Source organism: Oryzias latipes, chromosome 17 (assembly GCF_053564925.1).
Source record: "Oryzias latipes strain Hd-rR chromosome 17, Olatipes_Hd-rR_3.1".
Classification (NCBI taxonomy): Eukaryota; Metazoa; Chordata; class Actinopteri; order Beloniformes; family Adrianichthyidae; genus Oryzias; species Oryzias latipes.
Genome location: NC_136253.1, coordinates 22,069,917 through 22,097,343, shown reverse-complemented (window position 1 = coordinate 22,097,343; position 27,427 = coordinate 22,069,917). Strand labels below are relative to the sequence as shown.

The window sequence follows — 27,427 nt, the reverse complement described above, 5'->3', positions numbered from 1 at the left end:
GCGGGACGGATGGCAGTCTTAAATCTCCCACACATACCGCTCATGTATCCCCCCCCCCCCCCCCCCCCCCTTCCCATCAAACATAAAGCTGTAAATCCGCCCTCCGCCGGTCCACTTCGCTAGTTAAGTGCGGGAGCGGACTACTTCTTTTCTATCTTGCTTGTTACTTTTTCTGTTAAAGTCACTTCCCTCAGTTTATACTGTATCATCGCGGATTAACCATTAGTTGGGAAATAAAATGAAAAAAGCAAAATAACGAATAGCAGTTATATAAGAACGAAAAATTTAAAAATACCCCCCCCCCCCCCCCCCCCCCGACGATGTCATCGTCCATCCCGATGGTTGACAGCAAACATCGTCAACGGCCAAATTAGGGGACATCGCCCAACCCTATTCCAGATCCAGACTGGATGGTAATGGAGAATCAACCCGACATTATAATGGTGGATAAAGAACAGAGGAAAGCCGTTGTGGTGGATGTGGCAGTGCCAAGCGATGGGAACATCAGGAAGAAGAAACATGAGAAACTGGAGAAATACCAGGGACTCAGATAAGAACTGGAGAAAGCATGTAAAGTGAAGGTGACAGTGGTGCCTGTGGTAATTGGAGCACTCGGGGCAGTAACCCCCAAGCTGGAGGAGTGGCCACAACAGATACCTGGAAAGACCTCAGACCTCTCAGTCCAGAAAAGCGCAGTGCTAGAAACAGCTAAGATACTGAACAGGACCCTCAAGCTCCGGTTTGCGTTTAGTTGGACCATTATTTCTTTTCAACAGAACAATGACCCTAAACACACCTCCTGGCTGTGGAAGGGCTATTTGACCAAAAAGGAGAGTGATGGGGTGCTGCGCCAGATGACCTGGCCTCCACAGTCACCAGACCTGAACCCAATGGAGATGGTTGATGAGCTGGACCACAGAGTGAAGGCAAAAGGGCCAACAAGTGCTAAGCATTCTGGGAACTCCTTCAAGACTGTTGGAAGATCATTTCAGGTGACTACCTCTTCAAGCTCATCAAGAGAATGTCAAGAGTGTGCAAAGCAGTAATCAAAGCAAAAGGTGGCTACTATGAAGAACCTACAATATGACATATTTCCAGTTGTTTCACACTTTTTTGTTATGTATTTAATTCCACATGTGTTAATTACATAGTTTTGATGCCTTCACTGTGAATCTAAAATTTTCATAGTCATGAAAATAAAGAAAACTCTTTGAATGAAAAGATGTCCAAACGTTTGGTCTGGACTGTATATAACTAGACTTTTTTAAATGTCTTATTAAAACATGAGTTGGCCATTTGAGCAACTTTATTAGCAGCATCATTGTAACATTATACAGCCGGGTGCTAAATGTTGTTCACCTTTCGGCATATCCCGTCAGGGGTCGCCACTGGTGGTTTGGCAGAGACTTTTACGGAAGATGCCCTTCCTGATACATGGAGACCCAGAGTCTGCCCCCTTGTGGCTACATAGTTAGGCAGTAGTATGAATGGCCTTGTCCAAGGACCCATACTAGATAAAGCTCATCGTGCCCCCTGGGAATTGAACCTTGATTTCTCATGTGCCATTGTGTAAAATTATTATTATTATTATTATTTGGAGTAAAGACTTCTGTTTTCTGTCTGTTAAATGCAGTTTTGTGTAACTGATTCTCCTATTTCCTAACTAGATCTTTTCTATGGGAAAGAAATTCAAAAAAGTTTTTTTTTTTTATTATTTCATTTTCCAGCCTTGGAGATTTAGTGGTTGCACAGCATCAGGAATGAAACTACGTTCATGCTGCACTTAGCAACGAGCATTCAAGTGGCCACTTCAATTGAAAAATCCAGGTAAATGCGTGTACTTGGGTGTTTTTAGGGCTTCTTCATTCAAAACTCTCGCGTTCATGTGTAGCTTTACAGATTTCTATGACCACTTTTTTTTCGTACAAAAGGTGCAGCCATTGCAAGTTAAACCAGGTCAAACTTTGACCAATGAGGGACTCGGACGTGGTCGTGACAGATGGATTGTGCGTTCTTGGACACAGCACATATCCCTGGTGGGAACAAATCCAGTAGATTTCCTAAATAAACAGGAAAAAATGTAGGTCGCATTTTATTTCTCTGGGGCTGTAACAACTGTGGGAGGTTTTAGCAGGAAACAATTCTTCATCAACTTCCATGTTCAACTTTAAGATAAAATTTCATACATTTCGGTCTCTAAAAGTTTTTGATGGGTTTTGCTTTAACAGTGTCAACTCCAGGGAGGGTAAGGGTATTTCTTTAGATGTTATGATGTATTTAGAGCTCAAGTTTGAATTTATGAGGAGAAATGTTATTTTTCAGTAAAGCAAAGTGGACTTCAATATGCCCGTCCCACTTCAAGCTTCATTCTTGCATTATCCAAGGGGTTACATCAGATATTATCCATCCAGTCTATAATCTCTGTTCCAAAGATCTTAAATATTATCTGTTAAGTGTTATTTTTTACGTCAAAAGTTGCCATTTTTTGTCATCTCCTTACATATTTCTGTGACATCAGAAGATATGTCAGATCATTCTTTCAAATGATAACCATCCTATAATATTAATGATAATGAACCTAGATTGCATGATGGGGCTTCTGAAGCAGTACGATTCCATTTGAGGCAAAAACATTGAGATTATCTTTTTTGTGACTTTTACTTTTTGGTTATTTGATTTTGGCTCCAAAGCCTTTATTTGATTGATATTCTCATACTTGTTTGCAGAAAACTCAACCAAAATCAACAGACAGTTAGCAAAAGAGCTATGTAAACATACTGCCACTTTTGCAAATTATAAATCATGGGGGGGGGGGGGGGATCACAATGCCATTTCCAAACATTTCCTGTAAATTGTCCTGTTAAAAAAAACAACAAAGGCTTCATATAAAGGTAGAAAAAAGGTAAAGTTAATTTCAGTTATGAGCCAACAATAAAATATAAAATAAATCAGAGAGGATGCCATCCAACAGCCAGAGGTTGTTTAAAATAAAGCATTTTAATAGAACAAAGATCCGAAATACAACAGAAAAAGAAAAGTGAAGCCATTTAAATCAACGTTGGGTTTTTTTTGGTAGTTTTAGAAAGTTGTCAACTTAAAGAGTAGCAATGTTTAAAATGTCACCCAAGTAATTTAACAAGTATTGAGCGTCAGTCTGGCAGAAGTGCGTTTTGGGCGGCATGGCTCAATGTTTCCAGAATTCAAAGCTTTGGCTCGTGAAACAAATTCATCATGTGAATCCAGACGATTTTTATTTTTTTAATGTTTTCCGGTTTTAAAATCCTCAAGGAAGTTCAAGAGGCTGTCGTCCTTTTCCACACGATGAAGTCATTGCTTCAGATGTAAAGTTGTCTTTTATGTTTTGGCTTTTATATTTCAAACCAAAATTCCTCAGGTTTTTAGTCATAGTCTAGCAGTTTGTATAAAAATAGCCAATAAAATATGCCCGGGAGAAATGAATATGATAATAAAAAAGAATCAAGCCGTTTCTAGGTCGGGACCAAGAAAAAGGAAAATTGCTTCACAGAAGTTCTAGAAAGTGTGACTCCCAAGTGAGCAGCTCACAAATAAAAAAAAAGGACATTTTCAGTCCACTTGAAAAAGACAAATGACAAGACTGCGAAGAACAAAAGACCTTTCAGCCCAACATCTTGCTCAACACATGGTGGAACACATTCTCCATCTCAAGCGTGCTCTGTCAAGTCCTGAGCGTGGATCGACTTCTGCAGCTGTGAAATCCCGGCCATGTAGGCCAAGCCTAAACAAATGTGAAGTCAATGCAATAATAAAGCAGTTTTGGTGTTTGAGTGTGACCATGATAATTAGTCTCAAGTCTCAAGTTAGTGGAGAGAAGGCTCATAAAATATACAGGCTGTTTGGCATGCGCTCAAGAACAAATCTGTATTCTAGCGGCGGGGACTGTTACACTAATGTTCTACACAGCTCAAATCTGGCAGAGGCACAGTCAGAAAACTTTATTTTGAGGAAAGATGCTGACGGTTCCAGGCGAGAAAGATTACTGAGTCAGCGCACGCACATGGATGCAAACCCTCCTTCACACAAGCCACACTCTCCACTCAGAGAAAAAAAAAGAAAAAAAAAGTCCTTTTTGTTGACTCAATTGCCCATTTGCTTGAGAGACCGCCTGCATCACAATTCAAGGTTCCTGACAAAATTGGGGTCGGCTGTGAACAGCACAGCAGCCCGAGGTCGGGGAGATGATAATGATGTTTAAGAAGTCTAAATCCACAAAATAAGATTCCCTCTTTATCTCCCCAAGTGCCTACCTGTCGAGCATGCTTCTCTACCCAAATGGTAAAGGTCTGCTTCACAATCTCAGCAGGAAGATGCATGACAATTGTGTGGAAAAGCAAACGAGGGAAGCTGCAAAAAAGCGCACGTAAACCCACGCACCCATGCAGCGATTTCAAAGATTAATTGTTCCAATTTTAGACCTCCAGCTGGGGATGAAGTGACATGTTGACAGCACTAATCACCTCCTTCTCAACCTTTCCTGTTGGCTTGTGAAGGTGAAAAATCCTTAGCAGATGAGACTTTCCGAAACATTCCTGCAAAAGGTAAATAAAACAGGGGGCATAGCTAAGACTTTTGCCTCCCATTGGGAGACTTCTAATGGGCGAGCTGCTTGCTCAAATTGGCCCAAAGTGGATTCACAGTTTCACTTCAAGTCATTTTTTTCCTGTGCTGTGTCAATCCTTTCTGAAAGAAAGCCAGCACATGTTGGCCAACTCTTGAGGGGGTAAAACAGAGACACTTGGCCACTGAACACTCGTCTCCTCTGTTGTTTTTTTCTTTAGTTTATAGTTGCTCATCTTTTTGATTTGCTTGGAAACTGTTAATGCCTACCGTAATTTCCACACTTAAAAACCTTAAATATTGAAAAAAATCAACAACAACAACAACAGTGCACCTTATAATCAGGAGCACCTTATTCCTAGATTAATTCTGGTTGTGCTCACCGATATCAGCAAAAAGCCAAAGAAACAAAAAACGCGTCTGGGTTTCAAAACAAAAACCTCTGTTTTACTTTCAAAATAAAAGATCTTTCACATTTTATATTTAAGGTAACGTACCCAAACGATAACGCACATTAACACCACGGATAGCACCATCATCCATTTTCGCCATGGACGACGAAAGTTTAATTGTTAGAAGTACAAAAAAATAGCATCATTAATGACACAAAACATGCTTTTTACAAGGACTGAGTGAGGAAGGAGAGGGCGGCGCCTGATTGCCAACGTTTTTAAAGTGTAGATGAGACAGGGGTGGCAGGACAAACCACTCCTCCGGACGGACCAGAGATTTAGCAGAGACGATGTAAAATGACTGAAGGTTGTGAGACAGACTCCATACGGAAGGCAAAGGAGACGCACGGCAGAAGGACAGGTGTGCGCCGTCAGTCTGTTTTTTTTTTGTTTGTTTTGTTTTGTTTTTTTATCAGCTGTAAGTACACTAACATGGCTAACATGTAGCGGTGTTGAATGTTGACTGTGTGTCGGACTGTGTTTTTTCATTTTTTTATTTGATGTTACTAATAAGGTCTATAATTATTATGAATATTATAACACGTCTAACATGTAGCAGTGTTGGACTGTTCCTCTTTTTTTTTTTACAAGCTACCAACAAAGTTGAGTGTTATTGTAAATACGGTAACACGGCTAACATGTAACGGTGATGCGGACAGCACACATATTTATTTTTGACGCTGACAGGTTGTTGTTTTTTTACGTGTTACTAGGATGGGTTGGGTTTTGTTTTGAACACAATAACACAGGTAACGCAGCCAACATTGTAACGGTGTCACAATGTGTGTGTTTTACTAACAAGGTTGCGTGTTATTGTGAATATGGTAACGCGGCTAACGTGTAGCGGTGTTGTAAGGTTGGGGCTAGCATAGTCGCCGTTTTAACGGTATCAGACTGTTTTTTTTGGTGTTGCAAACGAGGTTGGGACTTACAGGTGTTGTTATTACATGTAGCGTGTCAAAAAAGAAGTTCTAGAGCTACTGTGAACTCAATTAAGAAAGTCTGACTGACTGACTGACTTATCTCTGACTTTTGTCTCGCTCAATGCACCTTATAATCCGGTGAGCTCTACAGTTTTTAGAGCAATTTCAACAGATTTTAATCCCAATCAAAGGAAGAATAAGTTAAAAAAAACATGAAAATAAAGCTGGATTGATGTCGAGGACTATTGGGTTGTTATCCAATGGGAATAACAAAGCACATGAGCATAAACATAAGCTGATATACCAGCTGAATTATGTAAAATGCTTCAGAAAAGCAGCCGTGTGAATCAGAACATGACTGACCCATCTGCGATAACACACGAGTGTTCTCCTACCCTCTAAGCCCCAACTCCAAACCAAGACGCAATTACAATTAAACTGTGAGCTCAGCGCTCCTCCAGGCCAAGGTATCGATGATTCATTTTGTGTTTTATCAAAGAAACAGGAGTGCCATTAAAAAGAGATCAGTCAGCCACTAGGCATGAGGAATCTGCCTCTAATTGGTCATTCATCAAAAGACCCTTCTCGATGCTCATCCGCGCCCTGGAACATCCTGCGTGACAACTGCACTGTATTAAATAGGCTGCAGTTGATGCTCAGCGCCTCGTCCACCCCCTTTCTGATCCTAAAGAGGCTGGAAAATGCACACACACACAAGTGGACGCACGTGCCGCTGAAAGATCTGTTACACAGTTGGAGAAGGCTGACAGCTCTAATATGAAACATGATAGAGTGCATCCCTTTTTAAACATAAATCATGCTGTTTATCAATGTAATTTGACACCAAGATAAGCATGAACAAACAGTTTCTTTTCCTCTGTATTTTTAGCTTCAAAAACTCTCCCTGAGGTGCTGGCATTTCATCTGCTCAATATCATCAGTCAACCTTTAGAAAAAAAAGGATGCTTTCAACCATTTCACTCCGCAGCAGGTCCACCATGTTTCTACAGAGACAGGTTTTCCAAAAGACGTCAGTTGTCTGTCGCTTGTCTTTGTTCGACTTAGCAGCCATCAGGACACACACATACACACAGGCGAAGCATTTCCAGCCACTGTCGCTCCCCTCTCCCCACGTGCAGGGAATTCTCCCTTTCATCCGACTGCTGTTGCAGTCTAACGAGACAGTTTTCGGTCACGTCCCAGAATTACGCATGCCGGCTCTGTCTCATTTCATACACACAATCACACTAAGGATGCAAGCAGCTGCACTTCAGCTGACAATTCATCCATCTCGGAATATCTTGTTTTATGGTTTGAGCATTTTGGAGCTTTTGTCCCCCCTGTCTAAGCTGCTCCATCAGCTGGGTTCATCGGCGAGCAGCTGCCTGGGGGCCGCGGAACATACAAGCGAGCGCCATCTGTGTGGTTACAGAGCCACTTCATGGTTAAAACATGCTTAAAAAGAGCCACATCTGTATCTAAGTATGTGCACGCACCTATGTGTCGTGGCCCCTTCAGGCGCAAGCATGCCGAGAAAGGATTAAAGTCTGCTGGTGTTTGATGTGTGGATAATGGTTTAGGCAACGCTACGGCAACACCTTCCCCACATCTGAGCTCAGAAGACGCCTGACGCTGTTATGTAGTCCCGGGCATGAAAATCCAGAAATTGAGGGCATTGTGGGGTGGGAAAAATGTAGCCCTGATGTCTTGGATGTGCAGATTGTTCCTAAACTATAGCCTGTCTGTGACATTACTTTCCCCTACATCAAAAAGGAAAAAGCCATTCAGGCTTGTTTGATAAATAAAAAAGGAAAAGAAAAGCACAAGGTACCCAATGTGAGTGGTGGATTGTGCGTCTGTAGGCGCGTGTGTGTTACCACACAGGCTGGACTGCAGCTATCAGTTCATCGGTGTCATGCAATAATTTCAGAATGTAATGTGCCTCTAGGAACAGACATACTGTACTCACAGAGCATGCTAAGTCCATTCAGTGTCCTGCAGGAGCAGCTATTTAACACAGGAATAAGCCAATTATCTTTGTGGAGAAGGCAAATTTACAATAGGATTTAATAAACTCCTCCATGACTCGCCGTGTCAAAGGGACCAACTCGTGCGGATTTCCTTTTCCTTCTTTTCCAAACCCACAGACACGGCTGACACGCATGCACCTGTGCAGATGCACATTATTACCAGTGGAAATAAACATGAGTGACCTCAGGCGTGAGCCCGATTTGGTTCTCAGGCTCCGCAAAGATGAGCGAGATGACAGAGGGCGCCGGTGAAATACGAGCTACCTCCTGTGCGAGCAGAATCATTAGTTTGGGAAAATAGTTAATTTTCTGAGTGTGATGAATTTTTATTCCGAAGCGCCGGTTACAGTCATTGGCACCTTTTATTGCAAATCTTGTTAAAGTCTTTTCTAAATTGTGTTGAACCATGGTAGAAATTATTCCAGTAGCCACACTCAGCGCCTTCAATTTAGCAGTGAGCTCACGACTTTAGAAATAAGGACAAGTAAATGGAAATCCAATGAAAGTGTGTAAAATTAAAAACCACTATTCCGTCACGTATTTTAAAATTAATCACATCTATATGAGGTTTAAATAGAGAAAATCTCATTCACCCTTCAGTTTTATTATTTCCATCTGCTCAGGCTCAAATTGTGGCGTTCTCTATTTCAGAGTGAGATTTGACCCCGATCACTATTCTTCCACATTGATGCAATGCAAGCTGAGCCGGTGACTGATCTGCCCATCCTTTGATCACTTCCTCATCGACACACCTTTACCCCTCCCTCTTTCATGGCTTAAGATTGACGGGGCAAACCAAAGTGGTCAATCAGATGCTCTTTCATTATTCCCACTGGGACGCTTATTTAGCAAGCGTTCCCGTCAGGAAGAAATACCGCTTTGATCATCAATTTGCCACTTAATCTGTTCGTCTTTGAATACAATCAGCAATATTTGGATGTTTTGACTTGAAGTGATTGCCTCCTCAAAGTATGTCAAAGAGGTGACTCGAATCACGCAGTCCTGCTTTGAGAGAAAATGAACGATTTATTGACCGGGGTCTGAAAAACTAAAGTGAAAGTACAAAGCATTCATATAGTAAGATCCAATCTGTGTTCAACTATGGATTCTTTTTAAGGTGGATAAATAAAGAAAAAGCTATCCAATAAAAGGATGATGATAACGCTTTGAGGAATAACTCAAAATCATATTAGGTTTGTTATTTTTTCAAATGTCATTCATAAATCTTTCCATTTTTTAATATAAATGCACCATAAACCCATGGGTTTGGACTAAAGGAGGCTCTACACTGTCACATGTCCTGAAAAGTCATAAAAGTTCTTCAACTTAATTTAAAAAAACATGGTTTGTGGGGTTGTTTTTCACCTTAAAGTACCACTTCGATCATCTTTTGAGCTATTGTAAAAGCATTCCTAGTGGGTTTTTTTTATTTTAGCCATTTTTAGTCAAAATAAAAACATGTAATTTTCTATGAATCAGTTTCTTCAGAGTGGCAGTAGTTCGTTAAAATTAACCTCTGAGTTGTGTTGCCACTGTTGGCTGTTGGAGCAGATCAATCCATCCCCCATTTCCCATCACCCATCTGTTTACAAGTTCACCCGCTAGCTTACAGCTAATATTACCGTTGCTATAAAAATGGCGAGCAATATTGGAGCTATCCAGCTGTACGGTTTGGAGCCAGATGGCATTCGGGACGAGGAAAATGAAGACGTGAATATATCTATTAGTCTGCATCAGAATGGAGCGGAGCAGGGAGCTTGTGGCCCGCCCAGCATATTTTCTACGTCACAAATCAGCTTTTTCTCAAACAGCATTTTTTTCATCTGCTCCTGCTTCCCAATTAATTACATTTTTTCTTAATTTTCTTAAAATATTTCCGCCCACATAAGAAAAATGCCACAAGAACATGTTAAGAAAAAACACCAAAAAGACCATTTTTATCGAAGTCGGTCTATAAAATAAGATTTTTGCCAAACTAGAATTTAGGAAAATTGTCACACCTAAGCCAACGGATGATCATCTTTCATCTTTTGGCAGATAAACCCAGCTAAACCATCTACCAGCAACTTCACTGTCTTTCCATCATCCATTCTTTAACCCTCCTCAGATAGTTCCTTCTTTTATCCTCTTCTTATTTCTTTCAATCACTGCCTCTTCCTCTCAATCCCAACCTCCTGCTAATAAACACTTTTCATTCGTTCTTTAACCCTCATTAATACCCTTATTTTCTAGTCTTTCATTCGTTATTCCGATCATTTTAGACACCCATCTATTATTTACCTATGCTCCCCTCTCATCCATCCATCCCTTCCTTTCAGGATCCTCGCCACATTTATTCATCTTCTGCTTATTGTTCATTTATCTTACATCTATCGCTTCTTTCTAACCATTTTATGTTATTCATTTAACGGTTGCTTCAACCATTCATCTTTCCATCTTTTACCCATACTCCATCATCATCCATTTATCTAAACCTCCTTTTTATCCATGTAGCCTTTTTTTTCTCATCTGTTGGTCTGCAGGTTGCTATGTGAGACACCCACATATTCTGGTTAATTTGTGGGAAACTGTGGCGCAGCTAACTTCTGATTCTGAAGGATCCCAAATTGTATTCACACTCTGCTTGTGTGCGTCAAACTGTCTTTCGGCAAGACACTTGCTCCAAATGACCTTTCTGACGCCAGTACAGGCAAGGCAGAACTGCTTTCTTCTGTGTATGAATGAGTGTGACTGTTAAATGCTCTATTTGGGACTTTATAACCATCGAAATGCTTCTTTTCAGGATATATGACTCAAATCAAGTTAGGTTTTCAACAGTGGTCGGTCGTGCCTCAGAACTTTACATGTCACAGATATAAAGACTTGGTTAGTGATCAACAGAAAAAGGATTTCGCAATCAGCCAAAACAAAGTGTCAGCAAATCCATCAAAACTTCTATGACATTGATGGTCTGGTAACTGTAAAAGGTTTGGGACATTGGATAAGAGCAATAAAACTTGTGAACATGCCCCCTAGTCACGTGCACCCGTACGGGAGTTGACCCCTAAGGGTGCTGCATGTTTTTGGTTGTCAGGGCCAGTGGAGGGTCGCAGAGAGGAATGAACACATCTTTATGGAAGCGCAGATGTATCTTGCAGTTCCCTTGAGGCTCGTGTGGCCACCTTAAGGGACGTCATGGAAATGGAACGTATATGATTGTTGTGCGTGTGGTAAATGTATCATTGTCATAGGTGCCCTTACACCGCACTCTAGTCACTGGCAAGGTGTACGTACTGACTCCTACAGCCATGCAGAACGACCAATCGAAAATCTTCTGAAACATCCTAACAACCCTGCACGCACTCTTTTTTCTTCCTTTCTTACCCTGGGGTACTTCTGCCGGCCCCGCTGCATGCCAGGTCCCTGGCGGAGGACCACTCCGCCCCGCAGGAGCGTTAATTGAGGCTGGGGCCGGTTCGTGTTCCTCCTTGATTGAAAACAAGAGGAAGGCGCCCCATCTGACCCAGCCGTCCAGCCCCAGCGCCTGCTGCTACTGTGAGCTCCATATAGGTTTGCCGATTTTTGGCCCACAGACAGCCCGTATCCACCCATAAGGGCAGTTGTGACAGTCTTGTTGTTTTCCACTATCTGACTAAAGATTCTTATTAATGCGTGTGTGAAGAAGAGAAAAAAAGTTCAGGACTTTTTTGGAGCATGATGGAAAAGACAGTATAACAACTCGCATCTGACAGAAGCTGCGCTACATATTAATATTTACTGACACATTAAAATAAATAAACATAAATAAGAAAAGAGACTTCCATAATGCAACATATTCACAGTTTTTGAGTGAAAACTGATTTACCAAGATAATCATTTAAAAAAATGCAAAGCTAGGTTTATCATAATACTTGAGTTGCTTCTTTTTGCTGATTTGCGCTTGAGCTTTTCCAATAAAACAGCATTCTACTTTGGATACTTGTTTAATGCCTGGGCATCCGTGCAAGACTGCTGGCATTTTTCCCATGACATTTTAGAAGTAATGTAAGACAATGCTCAGAATCATTACTCAATCCCTGGCTTAAATTCAACTTTCCATCAGAAATAGCAATGCCTCTTTCAGAGACGGAAAGCCTACACAAACACACAAACACACACACACACACGTACTACCAACTGTCACACACTGTGGACGTTCTCGTTGTGCCATGTCTGACTCTTCTTGCCCCTGTATTTCTCATTTTTTTGCACAGTGGGGTATAAATGTTAATACAGTGAATGCACACGCTCAGACACACAAATGGCATCCCACTCAGCCCGAGGCAGCCTCCTGTCTTTCCGTCTTATAATGTCTCCTGTGAAGCGAGCTGCCGCACAGTTTCCACTGGAGTTTTCCTTTATTTCAGCCATCCACTATCAAGCTGGGGCTTGGCTCTGCCACTTTGGCTTATAGATTCAGTCCAGCCAGCAGTAAGACAGACGCCCTGCTGGCAGCAGAAACAGAGTGTGTCTCCGCACTTTCGGCTCTTGTTAGGAGCGAAAAATTGGGGAATATCAAAATAGTGAGTGGCTGTGCACAAGCATGCTTTTTATTTTTACTCCTTGTTTGAAGGTGATGGTTTTGAAGTTGTACAAGTGCAGGTCTTGGAGTGAATATGTGTATCCACTCCTGCCACACATGCACTCGAGTAAACGCCATTGTTGGTCTGTGAACAATTGGACCGTGACAGTCTGCAGCACCATCCCACAGGCTTCTGCGGGGGAAAGAAAGAAAAAAAAAAGACGCTGCACCGAGAGACAGTGAATTCCTCCAAATGACCTCCCCCACCAACCCCTCCCACCACGGAAAGGACGGTTCTCATCTCTTCGCGCTGAGGCTGGGGTCAGTAATTACAGCTGGAGATTGTGTCTGGGGGATGCTGCATGCATATATTTGAGAATGAAGTCCAAAAAAAAAAAAATCTGAATCAGCAGTCATGGGTCTTCCCGTGCTTTGATGTACTATCGCCATGAAAGGGTATTAGGGAAGGTGCACCGCCCTTCATATCTATCTGGATTAGAAAAGGAGCCTCACGTGTGGGTGACAAATGGCTCGTCAGTCACTCTCCTTGAGTAGGTAATTGGAGATGATATAGTTGAGATGCTGCTCTGAGCAAAGTCAGTGCAGAGTCATAGCCCTTATTACTCCATCTTCAAAAACCCTGACACCACCAGAGCAAAATTCTGCCAAAGGTTTCCAACAGCTCGTTGCATTTTTCCCGAAAAGAAAGACGAGCAGAGGCGATGTTTGATCCTGGATGTTTCCCTTTTCAAAGCAGACAGGGAATTCTGACGCTGCACTATCTCTGTGCATGACGGCTTTGGGGAATGATCAGACGTTAGGCACTAAACAGTTGTTTTTTTGGGGTTTTTTTTTATTCTCCTCAAAGATTCCTAGGAGGCCTCAAACGTCTGCTTGTCAACTGCCACTAAAGAGAAACGCCCCCATGGGTGCTCATCTTGGAGGTTCTACTATATCCATAATACCAGAGAGCCAAAGGGAGATAAGGGGATCACAGATCATTTATGGGTCCCCGGAGTTACATTTCAGGCTATATTTTCCCTTCACAGAATAGATTGGTCGGTTAGGAACATCCATAACATCTTTTAGGGCATATAATTGACAGAATTTGATTGAGTCATTAAAAGAAGAGACACTGTAGTCCCTGGAAGAGTATCAGCAAGAAACCTGTCATCCTGCCAAAGCATTACAAGCCACCTCAGGCAGGAGAGTCAACATGGTGGGGGAAGATTGGCAGCTGAAAATGGCTCAAGAAAAGAATATAATTTAAGACCTGCTAATCTAGTTTATCTATCTTCAACCGTGTTGTTTTTCTTCTGCAAAACCCAAACCTTTTAGACAACAGGGGTTTTCTGTGAAGACCCACTCTGATGAAAATCATATTTTTGTCATTTTTGACTTGTTCCTGTGGCGTTTTTTATAATGATGGAGGACAAATAGGAAGAAAGTGAAGCTTAGAATTGCATTTCAGACTACATCTTCATTCAAATCGCTGTGAATCAAGAGCAGACGAAAAGATGCTGTTTGAGAAAGATTGTAAGTCCGAAGTCAGAAATACAATTCCCTGCTCTGTACCACTTTGATGCATCTACTTGTAGGATGATGGGCAAAGGTGGCGGGGTTGCTCCGCACCAACAGTCCTGCCCACAACTGTTTTTGAGCTATTTCCACTCTGCAGAAACTATGTCCTAAAAAATGACAGAGTTTTTGATTTTGGCTAAAACTATATAATTATAAGAACAGAATGCTTTTAAAAGTATTTTACAGTAAATTATTAATTTCCATACACAAAATAAAGCCTTTTTGGATCTCAGAGATGGAATCTGTCTTTTCTAAAGAAGTAAAAAAAATGTTTAAAAGACTCAAATTGCACTAAGCTGAGTTTTACATTGTTAACTACACCAGACAATATGTTTCCAAGTTTCTGACCTACTCAAATAGGTATGAATAAAGTAAAAGTTTAAGCCTTTGAATTTGTATTTGAATCAAAATAAATAAATTAGTCTGATAACAGAACAAAAGATCCAAAAGGGCACAACCTTGTTTGAAGGGAACAGCAAGTTGAATGTTTTTGTGTTATGTGTCGCTGATGCGGTCAACTTAGCCATCTTTTTAAGAGGCTTTTAACCAAAGTAGACTGAAGGCAATTCATGAGGGTAAATGCCTTGCCCAAGGACACGGTGACTGTCAGACCTGAGTTTTGGGTGGATGATCGTGGAATAACACGAACTCCATTAGCCAGTAACAGAGAAAATGATTTCAGTCGGTATGATAACAAATGAGACAACGATGGGAGGGCCTGGGAAGTGACACCTCAGGTGATCCAGGGTAAACTCAAACAGTTTAATATCATTCTTTGACCAATTCCTGGATAATACACACACCGGGCTGGATAATACACACAACAGTGCATCAATTCTATGTACAAAGCTAATCATTTGACATTGTTGATATGTAAGCTGAAGACTTGGACGTTCACCAGCTTTTTACATGCATGCATGAGTGATTAAATTAGTAGATGTAATGCATGTGTAATCTTTATCAAGCCTTTTTGTTCTGAAAATAATTAGAAATCCACTCGGATCATCTTTTGATCTATTTTTAAAATCATGCAGTTTAATTATGATTGTACTGTTTTTGTCAAAATCTAAAAAAACTGTCTTTTTCTGGGACATTCGGCAGAGCGGCAGAGCTTCATTAGAAATTTGACTCTGATTTGTGGGTGGGACTGTTGGCATGTAGAAAGCCCGCCCCCTTCCCATCATTCATCTGTTTACGTGCTCTCCCACTAGCTTACAGCCCCTTACAAAGTGCAAATGCATTTAAATGTGATTTTAAAACGATTATTTTTCAGCGTTTATGTTTATTCAGGGTTTATGCAAGGCAATAAACTTGATCTGTACTACAAAGTTTCACAACTTGGAATTCATCAACATTTTTAAGGTATGACCTTCAAATTTGAACTCTTGCTGCCCCAGTAAACATTTTTTGACAGGCCTCTGAAAAGGAGGAATAGGAGATGGATTTTTAACTATTTATACCTATCACCTGCCAAATGATTTTTACATTATTTCAGAGTAAACAAAGTCCACAAGGGAAAAGTTTAGAAGTCTCTTGTCTCCAAAGCCGAATATAGGGAAAGTCTCGACAAAAATGCAGCGACTTCCCCCACAAATGTGATAGCTCACAAAAATCCACAGTTTAAGAAATACAAATTACAAAAAAAACACAAAAACTTCTGTTTTTTTCCTTTAATATTTGATATATGAAAATTTTCAATATGTAAGAGAAACATGTAAATATTTGAACATCAATTTTCATGAAAGGAACAAATAAATAAAAATAAATAAAAATGTAGGGGCAGAAATCAATTAGAATTATATTCATCACACTGCTCTTTTCCTGGCATGATGTGTATACAATGTTTGTGTATTGAGTATGTTAATGTAATGTGGTACTCTTCATTGACAGAAAGAAAAAACAGAACAGAAATCGAAAAACCCACAATAAATTTAAAATAAAATAAGACCAAAAAAATGTAAGCAAGGAGGGATGGACAGATGCCCAAATAAACAAGCACAAAAAGAAAAAAATATATAAATGCAGCCTCGAGAAGGAGCAATCCTGCATGTGCCTGTCCCAAGCCCGGTAAATGCAGAGGGTAGTCATGAAGACATTTGACATATAATTTGGAGGGATTTGACGTCCCAAACTCTCAGCACACTCATACTTGCCCTCAGCCCCCCTAATATTCTACCTGCACCCCATCATGGGGCTACTCTAAATCCAGGCCTGCTTGTCTCCATGGAAGTCCTGACAAAAGCCTCTTTTTCTGAGTAACTGTATTTTCATCATTTCCCTTCCATTTTCACACGATTTTCCCCCTCCTGTTATCTCATTTCCATCTCTCGACCCGTCCTACCTCATAAAGCCAGCCTCCACCCCAATTCCGCCTCCCTACCTCATCCCCTCCTCAGGATGCCGAACACATCACAGATCAAACCATAATATAAGAGCAGAAAACTGGGCTGTTTCTTCCATTAGAAGAACTTTGACAGCTGTTACGGGGGGGGGGGGGGGGGGTGAATAAATACAAACAATCATCTAGCTCTAGTTATTTAAACACATCATGAGAGTTTTATGGCACCTCGCAGACCAGAGCTATTAAGAGTGTGTCCAAGAAGGGCCACTATGAGCAAAGACGTTCTTCTTGAGATTTGACCTCAGACATGGATGACTAAATGAAATCATTCCTGTTCTTCTAAAATCAGAACTGTTCTTCTAATATCAGAAATACGCCTATATATAGATATATAGATATAATTAATATATAGACACATCGTCCCCACTTCTCTTGCTCTTACAAAAATGTAGTACACAGCAGGCTGTAATAATCGATATAACCCCAGAAGACAGGTCATAAATCTAAGCAAATGTACTCCTCAGAAGGACATTAGGAGTCCACACTCACACAAACACATACACACATTGATACACATTCGTACTGAGGGTTAACAGCAGCTTTTGCAACGAGCAAAAAAAGCGCTTCACCCTGGTAATGAAGCCAGATACTTATTACAGGGTCGAGTAATGAATGCGCGCAATTAAGCCTGGTTTTTGAAGCCGACCGAGCTCATTAGGGACGCGCCGAAGCGCAGACAAATTTTCCACATACGGGCTGCGCGGAGGTAAAATGTTTTGCCCCGGGGTGTCACAGCGCTCCGTATGTGACAGTCTGCCGCGCCACAGCGCGCGTCTGCTGGGAATAAGTACAGAACATGTATTTATGTCCATTGCGCCTGTGCATGATCGCCCACAAAAGTGAATTATGCTCACCTTGTGGCAGGAGGCGAACAACAAACGTGGTCAAATCGAAGAGCAGATCGATAAGAAAATAAATCTAGTTATGATGGTGGTTACATTCCCTCACATGAAAGCGTGCATTCAACGGATAGGTCCCCGTGCAGGACTCCCCCAAAAAGATCAGCATTTTGTGCCACAATGTAACGCATACTCCATGATTATTTTGCAAATGACAAATAGGGAGGGATTTTACGCACTAATTGATGAGGGTTACACTTTGGCGAGGACGGGATTTCGCACATTTGCGCACGGAGTGAGTGACTCCATCAAGAATAAACCACATTGCCTTTTAGTCAACATTTGTGGTGTTGCGAGCCGCATTTCTAGCAATAAATGTGATCCCCTCTAGTGGATCTTAGGCAGCGACGGTAAAGGGCATGCGTAATCAAACCCCACTCAGGAAAAAAAGAGGAAAAGAAAAACATCAAGCGAGGACAAACTGAGGATTTCCGACATAAAACAAGTCCCGAAAAAAAAGCGCGTTTGTATAGAATTATTGTAGAAATTACCTGCAAGTGTCGGATCTTTCTGTGATCGCTTCAAGTTTGTGTTCGGTCGCTGATGCTGCCTGTCAGCCTTTTCTCAAAACTGCGTCCAAGGAGGACCGACGCTGTTCTGAGCTGCCTCCCTGTCTCTCCTCTTCTCTCTTCTCCTCTCACTCTCTCCTCCAGCTCTTCTCAAGATTACCGTGACTCCTCAAAATCTCCCCCCTCAAACACCCACCCCACCTCTAATTTCCCCGCGTTTTTGAGCTCTCCATCACCGCTCCATCTCGGAAGTGATCAAGGCTGGGTGCTCTCCAGCGTGTCCGTCACTCCTAATCACAGCCACCGTGACCAATGTGATCATCATCAAAGATCATCAGGAACACCGCGTCACCGTATGTGTCACAGAAAATCTGGAGGTTACATGTCTCTAAATAATTATATTATCATAAAAGAATCTAAGAAGAAAAAAGCTGATATTGTTTGATAAATTATGTAAACAATAAGGAATAAATACATCTAAAAGTCTTAAACCTTCATCACCATCCTCAGATTTTCTGCTTATGGACCTCAGTGACCTTCTTCTGAGGTCACTTTCTTGTTCCTTTAATCCAGTGTTTGGAAACACTGTCCCTTTAAAATACTCACCCACTCTATATCCTGGTAAAGTGGAGGAGATTCTCACCTGAGATTTGGCAGTTTTTGGTCTCCATCCAACAGCCTGTTGATGAAGTGAAGCTGTCATCAACTCACCCCTATGAAGAAAAAAGAAAACAGCTAAAACTCATTGATGCTGATGGTGTTCTTGGGATCATAGGCAACAGCTCCTCCAAACAAAATGGCGTTTACACCAACAACTTTGACTATGGCGCCACAAAATTGTGATGGTACGTTCACACTGGTCTCTTTCAAACAACCACATCCAAGTCTAAGTAAACCCACATATTCAGGCTTCCGTGCTCAAAACTCTCGCGTTCACGCGTCAGTACACAAGTCTTTGTGCCCAGTTTGGACTCTGCACACAAAGTACTGAAAGTTTAAACAGTTTAACTTTGCCCAATCAGAAACTTGGATTCTGTCGTGACTTGTGAGTACCGTCCTTTTTCAACTCATGGAAGTACCAACCTTTTGAAAATTGTTTATGGATGAGAAAGTCGTAATTGCTGAGATTATATGACACCAAGTCTTTTATTTAGACAGAGAAAACAGAGAGAAGTGAAAGAAAAAGCCTAAAGCAAGATTCCCAAAAATTGCACCGCTTCGACATTTCGCACCAAGCTTTTGCAAGCTGTGAGTTCATGCGCTGGTTATCGCGTGGCAACAGTCCAGTGAGAACACCAGAACCCACCTTCCGCACATTCTTGAATGTCTATTACATGCCCAGTGTGTATGTAAGATGGAGACATTTTGTTTTTTCCATTTTCGAAGGTTTTTATAGACGTCATTGTCTCACCAAACCGCTTTCCTGTGGACTTGTAGGCTATGATCGTGTCCCTGACATCCTTGGAAAGTTGTTTGGTTTTGCTTGAGACTGGAAGGAAAACCTCAGACTTAAATATTATGAAATCATAAGTAATCGGACTATTATCCAAAAAAAAATGCAAATTATGTCTGGCCCTGATTTTTGATTGAAATTAAAATGAGTGACCAATAATTTCTTTATAGTCGGACAAACAACATTAAAAGGAGACCAAGTAATGCTTTTCTAGCCTTTTGGCCCTGGAGTTATCTAAGAAGCTTAAAAGCTGTTTTATAAGCATTAGCAAATGTTTGACCCTGCCGTTCAGTTGGCTTGATGCAATTTATTGTTCTCTGCTCTTAGCACATAAATGAGATCGCCTGTAAACATTAAACAATCCTAGTCCATCTTTCCCTCTTTTTTTAAAAACTAATGTTTGATGACGCAAATAAAAGCTTTTTCATTTAGTGTTTGGGACAACGTCCCTTCCTCATATCAGAATGCTTCTGCCTCTTATGTGCATCCGTCTGGATGATATTAGAATACAACAAAATCGAATAAAACTTTATTGATCCCACAAAGAGGAAAGTATTATTCATGTCCAAAATGATAATTAAACAAAATTTCCCTCGAACTTTTTGGAATTCAAACTATATATTATTTGCATTTATTTAAAGGCATATACCAAAAAGGGATAAACAAAACATTAAATACTTTAAATGAGGACTTGTTTTTATCTCCTGCACCATTGGCCCAACCTGCTACCATCTTTCATCCTCTTTACTGCAACAACTGCTTCAGAAAGCACTGTATTTTTGTTTGTTCATATTTGCTTTATCATCTGCTTTTCACTTATATTTATTTCCGTCGTCCCTGCACTATAAGGCCCTTTAAAGGCCTTAAAAAATGACTTATAAACTGGTCACTGATGTCGAAGTGATTTCGAGAGGTAGACTGCGCTCTGTCAAAATGTATGGCGTTTATAATGACGTGGCATTAGAACAGAAACTTGCCATTGAAAAATAAAAGATTTGAAAAACTAATTGCAAAACAGGAATAGGTGGAAAACCTAAACCGCAGGTATGTTAGTTTTTGTGTGGTTCCACCTGCTCCTGCTGCCTCCATCGCATTTGTGGAAAAATCCCCAGATCCTCCGGTATGCAAATGATATGCAAAAGGATGCGCTCTTTAAATATGAGCCCTGCCCCTCAGACTCCGCCCCTTTCCATGTTGTAGTAGTGCCAGCTCTTTGGCATTGAAAGTAAAAGAACTGAGAGAATACAGACATGGTAAAACTAAAATAACACCCAAAAAAACGCAAAAAGAGAGAAAAGTAATCAAATAAAAATGCAAAAAGAAGGTTTGACTTAACCCTTGTGCTATCTTGTGGGGTCAAAATGACCCCACCCTTACATTGACGTGTTATCCCTACCATGACAAATTTGGATAAAGGTGAAGAGGATTTCGTGTAATCCATGGACACCAGTGAAGATCACAAATCCTTGACTTTCTAGTGGGTCTAGATGACCCAACTCCCAATGTTAAAGTGCCTAAAGCACAAGGGTTACAGGCATATTAATTTAATTGAATGTAATCTGTGGTTTCAAAATCTTATCATTATATTTTTTAAAACATTTATTTTCAATGACAATTTTTAGTTTTTAATTGTGTTGCAAGCAGTTGGCTGTTTTGCAAAGATGCTAATTCGGCTAACATGCAGCAAAGTCAGACTGTGTTTTTTTTTACGTGTTTTTATAGTGTAACATTGGGAGTTAGTCTCGTCAAAGAAATGTTTTTGTGATATTAGTCTGTTTTATTACATGTTGCAAACAAGGTTGGGAGTTACAGGTATTGTGATTTTGCTAACGCTGCAAACAACACTAACGCGTAGCATCTTACACAAACAAGTTCTAGAGTTACTCTTAACTCGGTTAATAAAATGTGTTTGACTGACAGATATTCATATAATTCAGTGTGCTCTACAGTGCAATAATACGCTACTTGAGTGTAATTGTAATTAAGTTTTAGTTCTTTAATCTATTTAAAAGAAAAGGTGTCTGTTCTTTATGGGAAGTTTTGGAACTTGAATCAATTTTTCATAGAAAGAGCAAAACACTTTGTTTAAAAGGATTTACTGCTTTTACAAGTTGATTTCTGAAGGCGCTTTTTTCAGAAACCTCTACCCAGTTTGCCTTTAACACGTTTAATGAGATAGAAATTGGCTAATGAAAAAAAAAGAGATTGGAAATCCGTGCAGTGAGAAAACTCCTTAAAATGAAAGCGAGTAGTGGTGCAGATGCATTCGTAGCTCCACGCTTGATGTGAAAGCTTCCTCAAAAACCAGTCCTGCAGTGTCTCACAGAGTGCATCAGTGTCGGCTGCTCAAAAAACACTGACCTGTTCTTGTTGCTGTGGGACCTTTGAAGCCATGTTATCGTTGCATTACGGCAACATTAATGCTGGCTTGTGAGGTTTTTCCCTCTAAAGCTTTGTTCAGAACACAAGCAGATCAGATTTAGTTCTCAAATCAGGTATTTAGGACAGGCCGCCAATCGGATCAGATTAGATTTGCTTGTCATCAGCGGCCTCCCCGCTTGTGTTGCTGTGGTAACATTTCGGGGATCAGTAGCCAATTGTGTGGCTAATCTGTTGATGTGCTAAGGTGAGCACGCAAAGTGAGACGTATGTGAAGAAATGCTCTAGGGCTGCAATATCACAATATTACATGGTTCAGATTCATTTCAAAAATGAGATTTCATATTTATCTTTCTGTCCCGTCTTCTTTATTGACAAAAAAAATTGATCGGTGCATGCTTTTGTTTGTAAGAACACTGACTGAAGGTGTACACCGCTATTTCTTGATCGATCGCACACATTTGTTTTGAATACAGGACATAGAAAAATACACACATACCTAGATTGTTCACAGAAAAAGAAGATAAAAGCATCAGTAGATTCATCACAAAAGAAAAGCAAAAGCACTCCGTTGGTGTTGTTGCAGGTCAAGCCTTACATTTTTTGCCACCATCACCCTTAACGAGATCATTTACAGTTCAGAGTCATGATCAGATTACAACCCCATAATGGCATTGTTATATTCATCAATCTGACTATCCATATCCTTGTCACAGTCTTATTCCAAAAGTCCATTACTTCTTTTTTGTTAATCAAATTATACCTTGTCATAATCACACATACACATACCCCATGCACTTACCTTTCATTAAGCGGGTCCACCTTCCTCAGTTATTACACGTGCTGGTAGTCCCATATCTTCACTCTGCAGTACTTGTAGATTGACTCCCAAAGCTCTTTGAAGAACAGAGAGGGGGAGTTATATGTGGGACCATTAGAAAAGTAATGCATCCCTTGTTATAGAATCCAGAATAACAAGAGCGGCTCCACGACTGCATCAAATGACTGATTTATTCACAGGAGAGAGACCGTGTCTTTGCATGTTTCAGGAGGAGGGAACGACTGCCTTATTTGCTCTCTAATATTGAACTACCCAGCGAGCGAGTACAATATTGAATTAAAAATGCATTTGCGTGTGCTCCTCCAAGTTTTGAAGGCATCCCATTTTTTTTCCCCCTTCTTCCCCAGGCTGAGGTGCAGATGTGCCTGGATGTTTGGCAGCGCGGATTGTGAGCTGTGACATGCCTGTGTTTGGCAGGCAAACCTAGTTGGCCAGCCTGCCGAACAGGAATAGAATCATCCTGCTAGAACAAAACAAAAGAACACATCGTTCATCAAGGAAATCTACATGACTTACAGCATTTTTAAGTAGATTGTAACTTTAAATAAAACATTTCCCTTTATTTTAAATGATTTTCTAATTATTTCAAAGTAAAAGCATTTCTAAAAGTTTGAGCTTCTTCTCAAAAAATAATAAACTCGACCCTAATCTTTATCCTTCTAACCAACTGTCTTGTTTTATTCATAGAATAGATATTTCTTCTGTCTCCACAATCTCTATCCCTAACCCCTAGTGTTTTATGTTTTATTTTCTCGATATAAATAAACTTTTAAATGTAGACTAAAAATAGCTCGTGTACAGAACAGCTTTTCAGTTGCATCTTATTTTGCAGCCATGAATGTGAAGACTGACTGACCCCATTGTACATATTAATAGTCATTGCAATGGCTGGAATGAAGGGAGACATAAATTGCTTTGAGATACTTGATCTAACAGTTGTTTTCAGTTGCTCGTCAAGTTTATGATAAGGGTCCATTTGAGGACATGGATTTTTGATGGCATGTTCTTCATGTTGTGCAAGGACCTCTAAGAGCGGTGGACCTCTGACCTGAAGGTTGCAGGTTTGGTTCCTTTGCCTATCCATGTGTCAAAGTGTTGGGCACTAACACTGGACCCCACATTGCTCCTGATGGTCTAATTATCCACCACCATGTGTAAGGGTTAATGGGACTTGTGAAAGAACTGTGTTTTGGTAGAAAAGCAGATGTGTGTGACTGTAGAAAGACCAAAAAGGAACAATTGATCCAACCAGGGCTAAAACTTTTGTCAGTCCTCTCCATTCAAAAACACATCAATAGTTAGAGTAAATTTCAATGCAATCAAGAAATTGCAGGGTCAAAAATAAATAAAAAAGTGAAAAATAGAAGATGTTCAAAATGGGAGCCCTGTTGGTATTCTATGCTATGTTCAAGTAACCACTTCCAATGAAAAGTCTATGTGAACGTGTGTATATGCATGTTTTGGACTTCCACGTTAAACTCTCACATTTACAAGTTGCAACGCAAGTTTTTAAGTCTGTTTTTGTGATCTGTATAAAAAACACGTGGCCATTGAACGTTGAAAGTTAAACCAGTTCATACTGGCAAATCAGGGACTCAGATTTGGTAGTGACATAAGGGTAGCATCCTTTTCAAAACATGAAAGTACCAACTGTTTGTTTGATCGTGTAGGAGAAAAATATGATTGCCTTTATGCCCGGCCGAAATGACATGAAACCAAGTCTGTCATATATTGGAATAGAGCTGTGAAAGAAAAAGGCCTGGAGTAAGATTTACAAGATTTGCATCGGTTCAACATTTCACACCAAGTCTTTTCCAACTGTGAGTTCATGCACTAGTATACATATTCTTGAACGTGCATCACATGTGTACGAAGCTTTAGAAAAAAAGTCTCAAAATTCTTTTTGTGCATTGACTATGGCTCACACTAAAAATATGACAGGAGTGATTAATTTGTCATTTCATAGAGAGAGAAAAAAAAAAAAAATCACATCAAAACTTATAGAGTTCAGTCTCTAGATTTTTTTTTAATCAAACTTAATGTCAAAGATTTCTATAATTGGTCTAAAGTTAAGAGAATAAAATGTCAGCAGGTATCAATAAAACATAGAGGACAAAATGTTTAATTTTGTGACTATTTTTTTTTAGAAATAATACATTTATTCATAAAATATTACATAAATTCTAAACCCCTGGACCTGTTCATTTTTCCACTTTAATTCACACTGTATTTCAACAGCATTAGTCATATTTTGTTCCGTGTAAAAGAACACCACAACGGATTATAATGGTGTATGAGGCACTGGCTCATTTCTGGTACATTTAGTGCCAAGTCTTGCTACAAACAAGCATCACTGGATCATAGAAGCAAGCGTATTTCAAAAAGACAGATCCAGATGGGTTCTATAGAGTTGTTTCATATTGGATGTAATTTTAGAGCTCATCCTTATTTTAAAAAATGACAATTTTTTTTGTTTATTAGTAACATTATTCAGGACTTTTAGGTCTAATATCCTCCAAAAAGCCTGTTTTGTTACATCTGCTTTTTTTTTAAATTGATATGAAAGTGCACAATAGGCTGCTTTGAAATACTTCATTAAATATTTCCTTTGTGGTGAGCATACATTTAGGTGACTGTCAAAAGGAAAACTCTCTTAAACAGGAAGAAACGTCCAGCAGAAGAGGAGCGGCCATCTTCCATGACTGTTCAGACTCAGAGAGGCCAAGAAAAAAAACAGATTGTCATGAACACATCCCTTAAAGTCAAAAGGAAAGAACAGTTAGTGGCAAGTTTGTACATTTTTTCTTTTCTTTGATAGTCCAAAATATTTACAGGAGGTTCAGGTAGAGTCTTTCAAAACGGAAGTGTCACTGGTGACGCATTGAGCGCTCGCTTCAAATTGCGTTTGATCACGTGACTTTTCAAATTAAGCTTCATTTCGTGGCAGTTATAAATTCAGAGCGGGGTTATGAATATGTCCGTTAGTACAGAGAGACATCGCCCATCCTGAGTTTGTGGCGTTAAGAGAGAATCGATGAGTCTGTCACAGATATTTTTTTTTCTTTCTGAGCTTCACGCTCGTTTCACTCGCAGCAGCAGCATCACAAACCAAGCACGAGGAAGAGAGACAAACAGAGAAGGATAGACAGATGCAACAAGAAGAAACATCGACAGAAAGATAATATTTGACACCAGGAAAAGCAGCAAAATCTGGAACCATTTTCCTTTTGATAATCTAGAGTATGCAAGAAAATAATTGAATCTACGGCTCCAAATCAACCAACCTGCACCTGAGAACTGAGAGAATCCTAAAACCAGAACAGATGATGACTGACTGAAGCTGAGACACTTTATGTTAAATGCCAACTTTGTGATTGATCTTTTTTCTTGTTTTGCACATTTTAATTTTGGTTTTGTTTTGTGGTTGTAGTGTTTTGTGTTGTTTTACTTAAAAAAAAAAAAACTTTAAAAGGAAACAAATTTGAAGCATTATATAGAATAGGATTCTGGCTTTTTGTATTTTAGAAATTTTCTTTTCATTATTATAGGCTGCACAGTGGGGCATTGGGTAGCGCTCTTGTCACTTGTCAGAAGGCCCTGGTTCAAGTCCCTGTTAGGGGGACCTGGAACAGAACACCAATGGGGGACAATTATGTGTGGAGTTTCCGTCTTCTCTGTCACGGTGTGGGGTTGGCTCGAGAGCCGGTAGGACCCAGATGCAGAGGCGAAGGCACGAGGATCAGGGACTAGTGGTTTTAATAAACAAAACCGAACACAAAGCGCTGCAGAGCAGGTTTTCAGAACAAAACAAAACTTACTTGATGTGGCGAGGAACATGAAACGAGAGCGTGGCGAGGAACAAGGAACTAGACAGCAAGACATGAACACCAAGACAGCGTTAATGGACCAGCACAGGAGGAAGGCAGAGACAAGACTTAAATACAGACAGGGCAGACAAGACACAGGTGAACATGATCCGGGCAGATGGGGACCAAAGGAAGTAAAACTCAATAAACAAGACAAGACAGGAAACCTTTCAAAATAAAACAGGAAACAGAACCAAACAAGACAGAACAAGAACTAAAACGAAAAACAAGACACAACAAACTAAAACCATGACATTCTCCCCATTCATGCAAGTGTTTTCATCCATCATTGGTTACTCTAAAATGTCCCTAGGTGTGAGTGGGGGTGTGTATAGGTGTGTATAAGCCCTGCGTCAGACTGGCAGCCTGTCGAGGGTCTTCACCCATGAGTGGCTGATAGGCTTCGGCAGCCCTGTGACCCCAAATGGGACTAAACTAACTTCTAACCATTAGAAGATGGATGGATAAATACATAACATATTCAAATTAAACATATACCAAGAAAGACACGTTTCTTTAACATTAACAGTTCATCATGTGCATAATTTTAAATTATTGTTGATAAATAAAAGCAACACTACAATCTGAAGAGCTGATTGGGAGCTGAAAGAGTCGGCTCTTTTTAGTGAGCTGAGCCACAAGAGCCAGTTCTCTATAAGAATTCCCATCACTATATGAGCGGAGGAGACCTTACTTGCATTGTTGCTATGGTCACATTGCTTTATACACAGGAGGAAACATTTTTAAGACAGTTTGGTAGAACATTTAATTAATTTGCAATCTGACATTGATTGACAAACCTTTTTTCATATAAATACACTTATCCGCACATTCAACACAGATAGGCCTACATGGTAATTTAGCAGTAGCACAAGGATTTCACTATTCTATTTCTTTATGAAATTGGGTATTTTAAAGATATTGTTTATTTTTTAGACTAATCTTGCAAACATTATT

General features: G+C 40.2%; 1 protein-coding gene across 3 annotated transcripts in view; it reads right to left on the bottom strand.

The window, feature by feature from the left end:
* cdh24b (cadherin 24, type 2b) overlaps positions 1-26,474 on the bottom strand; it is a 255,290-nt gene extending 228,816 nt beyond the window's left edge. Inside the window, exons 1-3 of one of the 3 annotated variants that reach the window (XM_078935508.1) lie at positions 26,423-26,474; positions 22,566-22,659; positions 18,575-18,644 (exon numbers count right to left, since the gene is read on the bottom strand). The gene's annotated coding sequence lies outside the window, so the exon portion shown is untranslated. Of the gene's footprint in view, positions 1-17,913; positions 18,248-18,574; positions 18,645-22,565; positions 22,660-26,422 lie in introns of those variants that run through there. The other 2 variants (XM_011486562.4, XM_020710942.3) reach the window with 2 other exon arrangements.
* Between the last annotated feature and the right edge of the window lie 953 nt (positions 26,475-27,427).